Genomic DNA, 17,726 nt, shown 5'->3' with positions numbered 1-17,726 from the left:
AATTAGACAAAGTAAAGAAAAACACTGCAATTATAATGTGTAAAAGACAAGGAGAGGTCCAGAGAAGAGGACAGAACTGCAAGACAAAAGGCAATAGACATTAGAGCATCAAAATTATTTTAAAGATAGGCTACTGATTTTTCAACCAGAAAAGAAATAAAAAATACTCTTATTTTGAGAGAAAGCGCTTCTCAAATATCTTGAGGAATGTGTTGGACTATCAAATATTTGGAGAGAGCAGCATTTTCTTTGGTCTGGTTGGGGGTCATACTCCCTGGAGAGTGTAGGAGTATCTGGAACTGAAGAGCACAGTTTAGATAAGGTGGTGGATGGCCTGAGGTGTCTTGGTAAGGCTTAGAGAACAGAAGGATAGAGGCACAGAGTGACCTAACAGAATGTAGTGGTCAGCTCTACATAGAAGATGACTAGATCCTGGGGTAAGATGCTGGACATAGGTTGTCATGAAGCAGATCTATTATTTAAGTGACTATTAAGAACAATGTTTCCCTTATCCAGAGGGCCTGCTCCAGCTGGGGGCTCCACAGCCTTTGGTTCATAATTCATTTGCTTCCATTTTTTTTTTTATCTATTTGTCCCTATGCTTTTCTAATATTGGTCTCAACAATTCACAATCTTACAGTCCCTCCTCTTTCTCAACAATTGGACTCCTGGAGCTCCACCTGGGGCCTGGCCCAGGATCTCTGCATCCACTTCCATCAGTTATTGGATGAGAGTTCCAGCATGACTGAACAGCTTGAACTGTTTGGGAGGCACCCAGGCAGTGGGACCGGGACCTGTCCTTAGTACATGAGCTGGCTGTTTGGAACTTTGGGCTTACACAGGGACACTTTGCTCAGCTTGGAAGGAGGGGACTGGACCTGCCTGTACTGAATCCACCAGGTTTAAATGAATACCCAGGGGGGTCTTGGCCCTGGAGGATATGGGAATGGAGGGGAGGGGATGGGGGAAAGGTGGGTTGGGGGCAGGAGGGGGGAGGACAGGGGAACCCATGGCTGATGTGTAAAATTAAAACACAAATATAATAAATTAAAAAAAAGAACAGTGTTTCCAACAGAAAATATGAAGGAGTAGGGAAAAACCAAACAAAGGGGGCAAAAGTCTCAGGCAAGTATGTGCGTTCAGGGATGGTCCTAGCCTGAGTCATATCCCAGATGAGCTCCATTGTGTAAATTCACTGCCATTATCTCCTCCACCAGTCATCTGCTGGCTGGAAGCTGTTCTGAAGGGGACTTAAACCATTAGGCTCATCTGGCTCTCTCTATGAGTGTGTTTCCAAGTCCAAGGATAACGCTCTGAAAATTAGAGGCATAACAGTTATAATGAATGGCAAGTACAAAATGCTAAGCGATGTGGCATGAAGATGCTTAAAAATAAAAAGACCCGGTCCCCCCCGGAACTCCCATCTGGACAAGAGGTGAGTGCCTGGGTTATAGTCAGAGAGGCAACTGCACCTGGATCCCACCGCTGGACACATGCCACTCCGGGAGGACCTGACCAACTTGGCCCCAGTTGCCTGCCAATCAGCGGGCCCTGCGGGAAGGCTCCCCTTTCCCAAGACTGCAGGCAGACACTGCAGTATCCACATCCTGCCCCCACACCCATCTGCTTGAGACCCTAGCCACTTCCTGAGACTCAGAGACCAGCCCCCAGCTTCCATCCTGCCCTAGAACTTCCGTCTGGACCAGAGACCAGAGGAACTCCCATCTGGACAAGAGGAGCTCCCATCTGGACAAGATAAGGAGACTCCAGGGACTTCCTGAGATTCAGAGCCCAGCCCCCCCAGCTCCTATCCGGCCAGCACTCTCATCTGGACCAGCGCTCCCATCTGGCCCAGAGCTTCCATCTGGACCAGAGAGAGGCTCCCTAAATCTGTCAGCTCTCTCTGGACCAAGTACACTGATAAGACCAAGAACAAACACAAGAGGAGATGGGCAGACGTCAAGGCAGAAGTACATACAACAAAATAAAGAGCAATACAGCATCACCAGAACCTAGCCCTTCTCCAACAGCTAGACCTGAACATCACAGAATAGAAGAAGAAGAAGAAAACAACCTTATGAGTAACATCATGAAGAGGCTAGAGCCTTATATAGAAGAAATCAAAAATAAAATGGAGGAATAGACAAACAAAAAATGGGAAGAACGCTATAAAAAACTAGAGGAAAGGACAATTAAAGCAGAAGAAAACAATAAATCCTTGAATGAAAATAATGAAAAAGCAAGGGAGACAATCCAAGACCTGAAGAGGGAAATTGAAAAAATGAAGAAGACACTAGCAGAAGGAATGCTGGAAATAGAAAATCTGAGTAAACAAACAGGAACTTCAGATGCAAGTATAACCAACAGAATGCAAGAGATGGAAGAGAAGATCTCTGGTGTTGAAGATACGGTAGAAGAAATAGATTCATCAGTCAAAGAAAACAGTAAAACCAACAAAGTCATGACACAAAATGTCCAAGGAATTTGGGATACCATGAAAAGACCAAACCTATGAATAATAGGGATAGAGGAAGGAGAAGAATACCAACTTAAAGGCACAGAAAATATATTTAACAAGATCATGGAAGAAAACTTTCCCAACTTAAAGAAGGAAATACCTATGAAGATACAAGAAGCCTATAGATCACCAAACAGACAAGACTCCACAAAAAAGGACCCTCACCACATAATAATTAAACAACTAAATGTACAGAATAAAGAAAGAATGTTAAGGGCAGCAAAGGAAAAATGCCAAGTGACTTATAAAGGCAAATCCATCAGAATAACACCTGATTTCTCAATGGAGACTTTGAAAGCCAGAAATACCTAGGCAGATTTAATGCAGACACTAAGAGATCATGGATGCCAGCCTAGACTAATATACCCAGCAAAAATTTCAATCATCATAGATGGAGTGAACAAGACCTTCCAAGACAAAACCAGATTTAAACAATACTTATCCACAAACCCAGCCCTACAGAAAGCACTAGAAGGAAAATTCCAAATTAAGGAAGCCAGATACACCCATGAAAACACAGGCAATAGATAACACCACAGCAGTAAACTCCAAAAAAGAGAAGTACACACACACTACCACCAAAAAATAAAAATAACAACAGGAAAGAACAATCACTGGTCATTAATATCCCTTAACATCAATGGACTTAATTCACCTATAAAAAGACACAGACTAACAGAATGGATACAAAAACAGGACCCATCATTCTGTTGCATACAAGAAACATACCTCAAATTCTAAGATAGACACCTCCTAAGAATAAAAGGCTGGGAAAAGACTTTCCAATCGAATGGTTTTAAGAAGCAAGCTGGTGTAGCCATCCTAATAGCCAGCAAAATAGACTTCAAACTAAAATCAATCAAAAGAGATGATGAAGGACATTACATACTCATTGCAGGAAAGATCCACCAAGATGAAGTCTCAATTTTGAACATTTATGCGTCACACAAAAGGGTACCCACATATATAAAAGAAACATTACTAAAGCTTAAATCACATATAAAACCCCACACATTAATAGTGGGAGACTTCAACACCCCACTTTCATCTCTGGACAGATCGACCAAATTGAAACTTAACAGATACATAATGGACTTAACTGATGTTATGACTCAAATGGATTTATTTGATATCTACAGAACATTCCACCTGAACAAAAAAGAATATACCATGGAACCCTCTCTAAAATCGACCACATACTTGGCCACAAAGCAAATCTCAACAGATATAAAACAATTGGAATAACCTCCTGTGTTCTATCAGACCACCATGGTTTAAAGTTAGATGTCAACAACAACAAAAACTACAGCAAACCTACAGTCTCATGGAAACTGAATAATGCTCAACTGAATCACCAATGGGTTAAAGAAGAAATAAAGAAAGAAATTAAAGACTTCCTAGAGATCAATGAAAATGAATACACCACATACCCAAACTTATGGGACACTATGAAAGCAGTGCTAAGAGGGAAATTCATAGCACTAAATGCCCACAGAAAGAAGTTGGAGAAATCTCACGCTAGTGACTTGACAGCACAACCTGAAAGCTCTTGAACAGGAAGAAGCAAAGTCTCCCAGGAGGAACAGACTTGGATGGCTTTTAAGCATTATAGAAGTCTTGTCAAAGGTGGTCATACAGGCTAGGTCCTATAGAAAGAATAGAATTGAATGAAGTAAAGACAAGAATTACAAACAAAGTTCAAAACTAAACTCATGGCAACTTCAACCAAGAAAAGCACTGACTACAATTTGACTAGGCAGTCCACTGTGATCACAGGATGGAGAAACTGCCAAGCAATCCAGCTGTGATGCAGACATGACTCAGATTGTATATAGTGCTTTGTCCCAGATGTGGTGGGGTATTCATCATCCCCTAGATACCTTTCCCACTGTCTACATTTTGGACTTTTCTCTGTTCATACTTGTGACTTCATAGTAAGATTAATAATTTGAGTAAATAAGGAGACAATACACACAGATTTTTCCAATGGGGAAAAAAAAAGAAGGTGAGTAGAATTGAGAATATCAAGTTATAAGCAGAAATATGTGATCTCTGCTTCCTACAAGCTTTAATATTGTCATTGAAGTAGCAAGGAACTACTATGTTCATTATCTTGGATGCTAAGGAGAGTGGAGAAAGCTAAAATAGCAAATCTCAGAACATCCTAGTGAAAGGTATGTGGTGACACACAGGCATTAAAAAAACCTAGCATGAGCACTATGAATAAATTCCTAATATGTCCCTGCCGGGAAGATTCTCTGGATTAACTCCTGTTAACTGTAATGTGGGGCAGTCAAGCTGATATTCATTTTCCTACATTGAAGGCCAGTCATAACCTGCTCTGGGCCAATAAGCTAATAATATGCCTATGATCTAGTCCCAGGATAGAATGGGAAGTAAGCAAGGGTATCATTTGATTGGACAGACTTTGCTTGTTTATTTATATGCTCATTTGTCTAATGAGATGACAGTCATTGAATATTAAAGAAAAATCTAGTAGTTTATCATGCACGTATAGGAGAAATGCCTGGGATGGCCAGTGCCAGAGATGTTTCATCTTTGGTAAATAAGGAATGAGCAACAAAGCATTTGTTCTGCCTACTGACATGGTAAGTGATATACATTTCCACAGAAAGCTCTAGCTACTGCAGGGACTTCTGGTGACAAATGGTGACTGACATCCTATGGGGTAGTAGTGGCAGAGCATACACAAATGAAGCAGACACAGCAACTGTTGTGGGACTTAACAAAGCGATAAGCCAGTAATTAGGTTTCAACTGACTCAGACCCCATTCGAGGCATTAATTGGGGGAAAATATGTAGATTGCTAGTTAATAATAGAACAGTGAGAGTTCCAGAGTCATTTTCTTCCTGTTCAATCTATTTATTTGATTACTTGTATGGCAAACACTTGATCTTCCATGGATATGTTTAGTGATTTGAGACTTTTTAAAAAACAACTATTTATTAATTAAATTAGAGCTGTCTTTAAAGAACAATGCCTGTACCCCACGGCCTATAGAAATTTTTTTTTGTAAATTGGAAGCTGATGGGGTAACAGTACTTCAGAGAACACTACAGGATGGGGGAGAGGAAAAATCCTACGTCTTAAATCTGTATATATGCAGAGAGGACACAGGGATCCTAAAACAAGACTCAAATCTGGAAATAAATAGCATTAAAGTTGCCCTACTATTTACTCACTTTTACACAAAATTATCTGCAGTAATTTTTGTTCACACTCATAGCCCACACACTCTCATTTTCATGTTTACAGCTCAGGTTAGTTATAACTTACAGGTTTTTCTAAATTTCTTTTACTTTCTAGAAAATTCAGATGAGTTTTTCTGGTATGACTTGGTCTACTTTGCCCCAATTTGGATTAAGATCTACATTTGGGCCTGTCTCTGTGCATATGACACATGCTGTGTCATTAAATGGCCCCCCAAAAATATTTAGAAGCTTCAAGTCTAAGCCAGTTTCATACTGCCTAGAGGTGATGTGAGATACCGAAGTCAAGATAGTTGAAAGTGAAATAATGGAGTGAATCAAAGAAGGCATTGCTAAACCCTAAACTTTCATTTGAACCACCTGGGGTTTGGGAATGCTTCCTTTCCAGTAAGGTGAAGTTAGTAGGGACCAGGAGGATGCACTTTCCTATAGTATGTAGGATCTTAGATGACTCTCCAAGAAGTGAATGAAAAAGTACATGATTCACAAAAAATATTCTAATTATAAAACAAGAATCTTTTGAAAAACATATAATTCTGAAACATACATGTACAAAAAATTTCCTGTTTACCTATTTAGATACAAAAAATATTAGGGTGTAGAGTTATAAAGACACAAACCATGAACCTAAGTCAAGTCAGTGTGAGTTTGGAATTGTTTTTACTTTAGTTTGTTTCTGTGGTACTCAAGGAGATCCCACTGGGAGACTTGAGTAAGTTTGCTGCTAGGCCTGTATCAAAGAGGACATGAAGACTGGGACAAAAATATTGCGGAAGAATCTATAATTCCTACAAGTAAGGCAACAAAATAACAAGGGCCAAGGGCAAGTGCCCAAAGGTAAATCTCAGGAGCTTAGGGGGAGTGGATAGGAGAAGGATGCATCTTAAATTGTGGCAGAATTAACTTCTCAGTTGGAAAATGCATTTAAATGCTTGTAAAGCAATAGATGCCACATGAGAAGCACATTGCATGTCAGGTAAAGTAACAAGAGATAACTTAATCCTCACAATACACAATAACGAAAGAGTTGACTTTTGTGAAAAATGAAAAAAATGACATTAGAGTTTTAATTTTAACTCCTAAAATAATAAAAAAAAGATCATATGTCATAGAAGTGGAATGAAAACTGGTCTGAATTCTATCCTGTTACCACAACCTATTCTGTTACCCACACATTGTGAGGGCGCTTGAGATTCACTGGAAACCCTTTTTTCTCCCGCCTCCTTGTCTACTACTTAGCCTAACAATCTGTATGAAATGTGCTGACTGACGATTTCTACTGCTACCATTCTAGTCATATGTCCACATGTTTGTTATTTAAAGTTTTCCAGTCAAGTGAAGATGGAGGTGATGGCCCTGGGAGTGAAGACAATGTTGTGCGAAGAGCAAGCATAGGCCTGTGTGCCCAATAGTTCCTCAAGACCTAGAAGGGCAGTGAAGTTTTGAGACACACATATTATTTATTTGTGTTTCATGAATATTGATGAACACAATTTTCTTCATTAACAGCAACATTAAAACATTTAAAACATGGTAGGCTAGAACCACATCAAATTGACTGGCACCACTTAAGAACATGAGAAGGTAGAAAGTAAGACGGCTAAAGGTGGGTGGTCTAGTGTACAGTCAACTAGTCGGTGATGGAAGGACCCTGTAGCCTATTCCCTTTGGTGCCTCACTGCTTCAAGAAAGCAGTGACATAAGTAGGAAGAACACAGTTGCAATGAGAACAGAAAGGATGCAAGGCCAGCAAGGTTGATACCAGTCAAACAAGCTCTCCTTTCTAGGTTTGGGTACATAATTGTTTGGAAAATAATTTATTGATTATGTTATTAAGAAGAGGGAAGGCCTGGTGACAGGTGGAGGTGTCAGTGTGTATACCATACAGTGGTTCTGTGTGCCCTAGTAGCCACACATTTTCTAATTAAAGGCTGTGGCTACTTGTTAAATAGGATACTTTTTGCCTTCACAACTTAATCCAAATCCAAATGATCCCCACACATGTGATGATGGAGGAGAATGGTGATCATAATTATAGGAAGGTAAAAATAACCTACATATATTACAGAGAAAATTTTCCTTATTCCATCTTCCCAGATTTCATTTTGCAGTGAATGCCAATTCTTAAGAAGGCTTTGATTTGTCAGATAAATATCTGGTAGCAGAATGAGAATATGTGTGGGCAAGCCGTGATTTGCATCTGCTTTAATTTAGGAAGGTTACTCTAGTAAATGAGAAAAAAAGAACTTCATTTTATTCTGGCCCTGAGAATTATTATGAGTGACTCACAATGAATGTTGCATCATGGAATATTAATAATAATTTCTAAAGTAGGCCTGCAGGCTGGGTCTTTATTACATTCTCTTCCAGTGCTATTCAAAGTTATTGAGAATGTCAGCTTAAAATAAAAGGACGTTTATGAGTGATGGCTTATGGGCCACATAGATTGTCTGTGATTTGGAGTGCTTGTGTTTAATTTGAAACCTACATTGCTATTTTTGTTAGACTACTGTTTGTGTTCCTGCTTATGGGGATTGTGATGACCTTCTTGGGCATTTCTATTCAGCAGTATTTAAAATAGTTTCCAAAATTCATGACTAAGGGAAAGTAAATTTGAACCTATCTCTCCCCATACCTCTGACAAAGCTGTCTATTTCATGTTATCAGGCTCATTTACATGCCTATCCAACCATTCAATTTCATTGCCCATTAAGACAAGTCTTTTAAAGTCCTTAGCAAAGTGACTGACAGAGAGGGTAAGTATTAAACACATGCTAGTTATTCTTAGTCATTATTTTAAGAGTCCTTCTTTCTATTTTATGTAAATCTTCAGACTCAGTAGCTATAATATCAGGATCCTTCTCCTGTCTTCCTTACTTGTGGGCAGCTTATACAGTTTAATCCATATCCTTGCACTTCTGGTTTTCCCTCTATAAAATGGGGACAACCAATGTTATTCTCATTTTTGTTCTTTTATGGATAAAAGACATAAATTGCATGTGTGAGCCAGTTACTGGTATAAATTTTATTTTTTTTTTACTATAAATGCAAGTACTACTGAAGCTACTACTATATTCTATATATACTATCATGTATTCTGTTTATACTATTCTACTTTGCCCCTATCCTTGTTGGTCATATGTCTCTATATTCTCTTGCAATCCATATGCTTCCTTTATGTTTTAAATAATAGTTCTTTTCTGTAGATTCTGTGGCTTAAGAATTCAGACAGACCCTTCAGAGGACCCTCAGTTTGGTTGGAGATTTTGAATCTTCAGGCTCATTCAAAGACTGTCACTAGGCAGTGTCCACTGGGGCAATGCAAAGCTGGGGGATGTATTCATATAGACTTATATGTCTTGCCTCTGCTCAGGAGCAATTGCAGCTCCTTCAGGAATCTAATCCCAGATAGATAGTTACTTGATGTTGTCTCTTCAGTATTCAGCCTCAGAAAGCTTTCCTATTACCTTATACTGTAAAGATCTCAGGGTACCTGAATTTCCATAGAGAGAATAAGACAAGACAAACACATTATACTCTCCTTTCTGTTCTAATTTCAAAAGTCACCCAGAAGCTATTCTGTTATAGTCACAAGTCCTCCAGCCTTAGGGGAGAAGACAACAACCTTAAGGGTGGATGTGATGACTCCATGATATTTCAACATGGCTAGACTGACATGTGTTTCCCTTTTGTGTTTCTGGTTAGAATGGCCCTTAAGAGAATCCCCTGTAGAGTTAGAGGGCAGCAATGAGTCACTAACCTCTCATTTTTACTGTTGAAAAGTGGGGGTAGATACTTTTGAAACTCATATACCCTCCCTGAGGTAGAAGATATAAGTACAGGTTAGGTGTGCAACATCTTTGAGAAATAAAATAGATGAAATTCAATTGAATCTAATATCCATGATGACACATAAAGGAAGAGCAACAGCTCTCTTTATTTCCACGGACCTTCTTTCTTTGGCAGTGTACCTTCTCTTGGGACAACTAGTCTTTTTATTAATGATTGGATTCTTCACCTGGTCCTTCCTCAAAGAATGTCCTGTTTTCCAGAGTTTGTTTCTTGGTGTCTAGGGCTGCTTAATAAAAGCATATCCATTGAGAGTTTTGTACAACATACTTTGATCTATCCATCCTTTCACCAGCAACTCATTCTACATCCAGGCCTCCTTACCCACCCAACTTTGTGTGCATGTTGTATATAATATATATTATTTGTATTTACTTTACAATTATATTACCTAACAAAGAATCTGAGCTCTGAATGGGCAGTCTTTAAAAATGTCTTCAACCAATGGATATAACTATTTTATGAGGAAAGAAAATCATAACTTGATTATAAAATCATAATTATAAACGTCTAGAAGAAGAAAACCTATGCAATGCTTATAAATACCAAACACACACACACACACACACACACACACACATACACACACACACACACTCACACACTCACACACTCACACACACACTCACACACACACACAAAGAGAATGCTGTTATGACTCAAATACCTTAAGTATACTACCTTCCCTTTCTTACTTATCTTTATACTAAGGTCTTCCATGTGTGCTTGACCACAGCTAACTGTGTTTTATCCATTTTACAGAGAATATGAGAAAATGGTCATGGGGAAGAGGAGGCTTGATATATCTTCATATAAGATGTATAGACATGGCTAACTGGTGATGCTGTGGGCTTGGTTTTGGACCAGATCACCTGCCTTTGGCAATTGGATTCACTCCTTTTCACCATTCCCTGGCTCAACTCTTAGTGGAATTGTTATGCAACTTCACCTTAGAGGAAGAGTCACTGTAAGGGTAGGTGTGGTGAAGGTAAGTCTTAGCATGATTAAGATCTGTGTATGTTTCTAGTGTTTATGGGCAAGAGACGTTTTTACAGAGTTGGATGGTAGCTATGAGTCACTAGCCTCTTACCATTACCTTTGAGTGACCTGGGAAGATGCTTTTGACACTATACACAGAATTATCAATCGTAGTAACATTTATGTATGACAGAAGCTGGGCTTGCAATTGTTGCCCTTTTCTCAGAAACTACTCTAAACTTCTGTGTCTCCCAGGTCACGTACATACTTAATATATGACAAAGAGGTGCAGCTTCTGTAGAATACTCACCACACCCAGATCAGAGGCAACAAGGCTGACAGGTTCCAGCACACTCTGTGGGCTCCTGCTGGTCTTTAATGTTACCTACTCTGTCTCTTTGCTTTCACCTTCCTCTGGCCTGCTCTGAAGACACCAGTCCCAGCACCAGCTGCATAAACAACATATTTAAAAAGAATGTCACATGGGTGTCTACAACTTAAATTCCTGTACCCAATGTATAATGGTTCTGATTCTCTAACTAAACCCTGAAGAGTGATTTTTAAGTATTACTTTCACACCATTTAAAACATCTTTTTTTTTTTTGAAATTTTTTTCTTTTCTTTTACATACCAACCCCTGTTCCCCCTCTCTATTCTCCTGCTCTCCCTCACCTTCCCCCATCACACCCCTATCCCCTCTCATAGGGGGTAAGGCCTCCCTTGGGTAGTCAACACAGGCGGGCATACCAAGTTGGGGCTGGACCTAACCCCTCCCCCTGCATCAAGGCTGAGTAAGGCATCTTAAGATTAGAGAATAATGCATTCTCCCCAAGGTGAAGAGAGAGAGAAAGAGAGAGACAGAGACAGAGACAGAGGCAGAGACAGACAGACAGAAGAGACAAAGAGAGAAAAATGTAGAAGTAGGGAATGATATTAAATGCTGAAGGTTGTAGCTCTCTGGATCATAGGTCATCTTTTCAAACTTCACCAACTCTCCCTGTACTCATGTGTGACAAGACAAACAAACAAGCCGAGACATCCATTTGCCACACTACAGCAGCTCCTTCACATTTGGTCTTGGGCAATGAGGCTATTTTCCTTAGGATTTTTTTCCCTTTATGGAAACTTGCCCTTCCAAGTCATTCCTTTGCCAGTGATGCCTTCCCAAGTCCTGTGCTATTCTAGCTCATATCAAGCTACAAATAAAAAAGCCTCATCCATATGTTTCTTTATTTAGATATCAGCTTTGAAATGAAAGTTTTCTTTAGTTTAAAAATAATTCTCCTGTACTGCACAGCAAGCAAAAACAATCCAATCTCAGCAGAGTTTGTTTTGCTAAGCTGGTGACCCTGAGAGTGTAGCTATGTGTTATCAGAATGTTAGGTTCTATACTATCTCCAGCAGTGAGAGGCCATTGCAGAAAAATCTCAATAATAATAAAAGCAGTTTCCAAACATATTCACAAATTGTTCCAACACAGAATGCAATGAGATAAACACAAACATGCTTGCCACCTTTCAATATGTGGCTGATGGCTAAAGAGATATTTGTAAAGTCCACTTCTTGAAATATTCTTCTATATGCCAAAATTATATTTTATTTTGACTCCAACAGATCTCAGTAACATATTTCTACCATTATGTTGACAAATCACTATTTCCATTATGTGTCATGATCATACTATTAAATCCTATCCTGATGCCCATAAATTTTCTATTGGGAGTTAGTTGAATATATAATGTGAAACCGTCAATAGATTTTTTTTCTTCTTTATGTGTTGGTTATGCTTCTATTCATTGGAGATTATAATGCTAAAAGAGCAACGAGCTCAGTAAGGAAGCTGGAAAGGGACATTCCTATTAGGGAAGGACTGTTCAGGGTCCCTCATAAAATCTTGATTCTGGAATGGGTCAGGAAAGGCAAGTTTATCCTCCTGTGCTCCCCTGGATTAGTAACATACAATCCATGAGGATGAGGAGATTCCTGTGCTTAGCTGGAGTCAACTAGGAACCAAGTGTTGGTATAACTTGAATCAACAATAAAATAATAAGCTTTAGTCACAAGATATATAAGTGAGCTCTCAAAAGGCTGTCAGTTCCATAGAATTTTTGAAATGAGAGCCGGCTTTGCCATTGGCCTGGTCTGGGTTCAGATCACAGCATCATCCAGATGCTGTTGATATTTCTCCTGGGTAAGAAATTTTACCCTGAAATCTCAACTCTTTCACTTGTTATTATTATATTTGTGTTTTAAATTTACACATCAGCCATGGGTTCCCCTGTCCTCCCCGCTCCCACCCTTACCCCCCACCTTCCCCTCCATTCCCATCTCCCCCATGGCCAAGACTCCCCTGGGGATTCATTTAAACCTGGTGGATTCAGTGCAGGCAGGCCCAGTCCCTTCCTTCCAGGCTGAGCAAAGTGTCCCTGTATAAGCCCAAGGTTCCAAACAGCAAGCTCATGCACTAAGGACAGGTCCTGGTCCCACAGCCTGGATACCTCCCAAACAGTTCAAGCTATTCAATTGTCTCATTTATCCAGAGGGCCTGATCCAGATTGGAAAAAGCACAGGGACAAACAGCCAAATGAATGGAAGCACATGAATTATGAAACAACTCTTTCACTTGTAAAACAAAGATTATGATGTACACATTTCAGTGAGACAGGATGATCAAATCACTTGACACAGGTCACACATCTTAGGGAATTCTAACTGAGCTAATTACAGAATTTGCTCATTGTGGTAGGCATTTGGTAACCTGGCATGCAGACTGATGGGAAAGAATAACAGGAAACCTCTGGAAGGGTTTCTGAGACTTTCAAATCAGAATCAATAGTATGAAGTAACAGTAGACAGCCATCGTTCAACTCATCCTATATAGTGTCTATCAGATGTACGCTGCCTCTTGTCATTCTGGCTTGCTTCTCTGAACAATTGGATATAATTAAATAATAAGACAAGTATCTAGTATAGTATTGCTTAAGGAGACAACTTCAGCTTCCCTTAGTCTATATTAATGAAAAGTTAATATGGTGTCTATCTCACACAGAAGTTGCCTTGCCTTGCTTTGCTGCAAAAGTAAAATAATTTCATCTGCTGAATCTTCGTTCTGCATAGAAAAAATCTTGTCTCCTATAAGAGCATAGAGTAGAGTTTAGATGCTGGCCAACCTTTCATATCTCTGTACAGGTATCCCATACTCCTTAGCACACCTGTATTCATCACTTCTGATAACAAGAGAATGACTTCAAACATTCTGACATATTTTGAAACAAAAAAGGAAGAAAAAAATCAAAGTGTGTTTTAGATGTCCTTAAACAAATTTTGAAAAGGTAGGAGATTTCACTTCTGTGTTTTTATTTTGTTGTTGCTATTGTTTTGAAGGGAGAAGTGTTATTTCTTGAGACAGGGCCATACATTTTAACCAAGTCAGATATGGTACTTACTGCCCAATCTTTCATCAAACTCCCAACAGTCCTCATGCCACAGCTTCCTAAATAGTAGGACAACAGGCATGAGCCATACAATAAGATACATAAATTTATTTTAATTTGCATAAAAGTGCTGCTTACTGCTTCAGAAACTGTTTCTGAATCAGAAATACATTCAAGGTTGACTGTAAGGTCCTAAAGATGCATGCCCAGGATATCTTTAAACTTAATACCCTAGAAGCTCACTGGAACAGCTTCATTCATCTACCAACTCATTCACAGGACAATGACAACTGATTTGTGTTTATTCCTTGTTTTATCTCTTTTCAGGATCATCATTGAATTCATATCTGAGATATTCCATCTGTAACCACTTCAGCTTCAATTAACTTCATCTCCAGTAGGCTTTAAGCACACCTCCCCTTTTCAATCCCTGAAGGCTGTTCTCACTACAGTTAGAACATGGCTACAAATAAAGGCTTGATTCCCTTAACTGTCCCATGGAAGTCCTTTATTCTTACTCTTCTATTGACCCTTCACTCTCTGCCTTCTGCTTGAATTTTTGATTATTCATCACTGCAACCATTTTTTTAAATCTTACCTTTAATTTCATCAATCCATCTTGAAACTTCTTAGCTCTTTATCAAGTCAAACTTCTGTTCTCTTCCTTCCTGCCAAGGCAACGTGGAATACTTTCGGAAGAACTGTACCAGTTTTGAGCATCCTTGGTATTCTGCAGAGTGTTCATCAATATGTGATGATCTTATTACAAGTCCTCGGTCAATTTTCTTCTCCAAACCTTCACAATCTCCTCAACACAAATTCTGTCTGCCATCTGAGGGCAAGGACACAGTTTTATTTCCACAAATGTTGTATAACTTTCTCAGCTGTAGTGACTGGCAGAGTTCTTGGCATGTTTTAGGTAATCATAAACACCTGATAATTTAGTGAACACTGAATTCTCTCATGAACCTCAAAGAAATTCCTCACAGTCCACTAATGACACCAGAAAGATCTGTTTCTCTACTTCCTGTTCTGTTTGTAATCTCAAGATAACACACAAATTCTCTTTTCTATTCTTTTCATTTTTTTTTTTTTTTTTTGATACAAGGCCTTACTCTGTACATCCTAGGTTGTCTTTCAACTAAAGATAATCCTCTTGCCTCAGATTTGCAAGTACTGGCATGACTGGAAGGAGCCACCACATCCAGCTAATACTCTTTAATGTTTTATAAATGTTTCATTAATCACTCATTTTATCTTCTAAGCTTTCAACTATTCCTTCAAAGTGTTTTCCATGCCTTTACCAACTTAGATTTCTACATCTAAGGAAATCTATATTTCTCCTTTTTCTAAAATTTGCAAAGGACTTGCTCCATCTCTTCAACATCCACTAGATTTTTGTACCTCTTAAAATATGATGCATATACTTAACAATGAATGTACTGTCACAAAAAAATTTGAATTGCCTAATTTGCAAGGTAAACTTTCAGCATTTAGCTCTACTGTTAATAGAACTCTTCAGCCTTAGATATCTTTTACTTTTTTTTTTTTTTGAGCCGAGGATCGAACCCAGGGCCTTGCACTTGCTAGGCAAGCACTCTGCTACTAAGCTAAATCCCCAACCCATCTTTTACTTTTATAAAGTTCTGGCTGGCTGCTTTTCTTTCCCTCGGTTAAGCCTCAGTGCCTTCCAAGTGTCCATCTTAACCCCTTTTCCCCTGCCTTCTTCACCCTCATCCTGAGTGAGCTCATATACAGACTTAGCTCCCACCACCCACAGTTGTATCATCAGCTTGGAATTTGTTCCTATCTTTCAGCATTTTAAACTCATGAAATCAAAACCTGAGTTGTTCATCTTACCCTTACTTTACCGAATTCTCACTTTCTCACTGCCCAAGTGGAAAAACAGAAGAGAAGGCCCAGTGATCAAGAGCCCAGGCTGCTCTTTCAGAGGAATAGGGTTTGATTCCAAGAACCCACATGATGGTTCTCAGAGCTCTGCAACTCCAAGAGACCTGGTGCCTTCTTCTGTCCTTAACAAGCACTCCAGGCACATGGTACACATACTTGCAAGAAAAACACCAGTACACATAAAAGAAATGGATCTTTAAAAAATTAAAAGAGACAAGGCACCCACCACAAATCTATCACCCTTACAACTTTGTCATCTCATTAGTTTCATTGGTGTAAACTTCTAACAACTCTGAAGCAAACATTTTCTAGTGTATGCCTTGTCTAAACAAACTTCAAAATATTTTGTCTTATGTCTGAAGCCTGGGTCATTAAGGGATCTAAGAATTTAGGCAATAAACATCCTCTTTAATTTCACTTAACCTAACACCTTCCAATACAGTACCCACTGTATTCATTACAAATACCTATAGAAACTTTATACCATTACCCAAACAAGGTTTGGTAACTATTGTATTCTGTTCCCTTTTCACTGCCCCTATATAACAGATACTATTAAATCAATGCCTGCTTAGAGCCACTAGGGTCTTTTTATTTATTTATTTTATTGTTTCATATTATTTATTCATTTTTTATTAATTTTTTTCTTTATTGTTATCTTTTTTAAATTTTATACATCAGCCATGGGTTCCCCTGTCCTCCCCCCTCCCCCCTCAACCCATGTTCCCCCCAGCCCCTCCCCTCCATTGCCATGTCCTCCAGGATTAAAGCACCCCTGGGGATTCATTTAAACCTGGTAGATTCAGTACAGGCAGGTCCTGTCACCTCCTTCCAGACTGAGCAAAGTGTCCCTGTGTAAGCCCAAGGTCTCAAACAGCCAGCTCATGCACTAAGGACAGATCCTGGTCCCACACACTAGATGCCTCCCAAACAGATCAAGCTATTCAATTGTCTCACTTATCCAGAGGGCCTGCTCCAGCTGGGGGCTCCAGAGCCTTTGGTTCATAATTCATGTGCTTGCATTCATTTGGCTATTCATCCCTGTGCTTTTTGCAATCTTGGATTCAACAATTCACGCTCTTGCAGACCCTCCTCTTTCTCGACAGTTGGACACCTGGAGCTCCACCTGGGGCCAGGCTGAGGATCTCTGCATCCATTTCCATCAGTTATTGGATGAGAGTTCCAAGATGACTTTTAGGGTGTTTGGGCATCTGATCACCAGACTAGGTCAGATCAGACTTTCTCTTGACCATTGCCAGCAGACTACAGAGGATATATCATTGTGGATTTCTGGGGACCTCTTGAGCACTCTGCCTATTCCTGTTCTCATGTGGTATTCATTAAACATGGTCTGTTATTCCTCATTCTCCCTTTCTGTTCTTGATCCAGCTGGGATCTCCTGCTCCCCTAAGCCTTCTTTCCCTCAAATCTTGCCCTTCATAACTCCCACTGTCATCCAGGTTGTTCATGTAGATCTCATCCATTTCTCTGTTATTGGGTGATCCCTGTGTCTTTCCTAGGGTCCCGTTTTCTAGGTACCCTCCCTGGAGTTGTATAGCAGTCTAGTCATCTTTTTTTTGAATCTAGTATCCTCCTATGAGTGAGTACATACCATGTTTGTCCTTCTGAGTCTGGGTTACCTCACTCAGGATGATTTTTTCTAGATCCATCCATTTGCCTGCAAACCTCATGATGTCATTGTTTTTCTCTGCTGAGTAATACTCCATTGTGTATATGTACCATATTTTCTTTATCCATTCTTCAGTTGAAGGGCATCTAGGTTGTTTCCAGGTTCTGGCTATTAC

The 17,726-nt window shown here is 39.5% G+C and overlaps 1 long non-coding RNA gene across 1 annotated transcript in view; it reads left to right on the top strand.

The window, feature by feature from the left end:
- Positions 1–14,450, top strand: part of LOC118583026 — a 93,243-nt gene extending 78,793 nt beyond the window's left edge. The window contains exons 2-3 of the long non-coding RNA XR_004944813.1: positions 10,361–10,586; positions 14,338–14,450. This is a non-coding gene — a long non-coding RNA (uncharacterized LOC118583026). The remainder of the gene's footprint in view (positions 1–10,360; positions 10,587–14,337) is intronic.
- Positions 14,451–17,726: the final 3,276 nt, after the last annotated feature.

The sequence above is a fragment of the Onychomys torridus genome, chromosome 4 (genome assembly GCF_903995425.1).
Source record: "Onychomys torridus chromosome 4, mOncTor1.1, whole genome shotgun sequence".
NCBI classification, from domain to species: Eukaryota; Metazoa; Chordata; class Mammalia; order Rodentia; family Cricetidae; genus Onychomys; species Onychomys torridus.
Note: the sequence above shows the minus strand (reverse complement) of the source record. Positions and strands in the feature narration are given on the sequence as shown.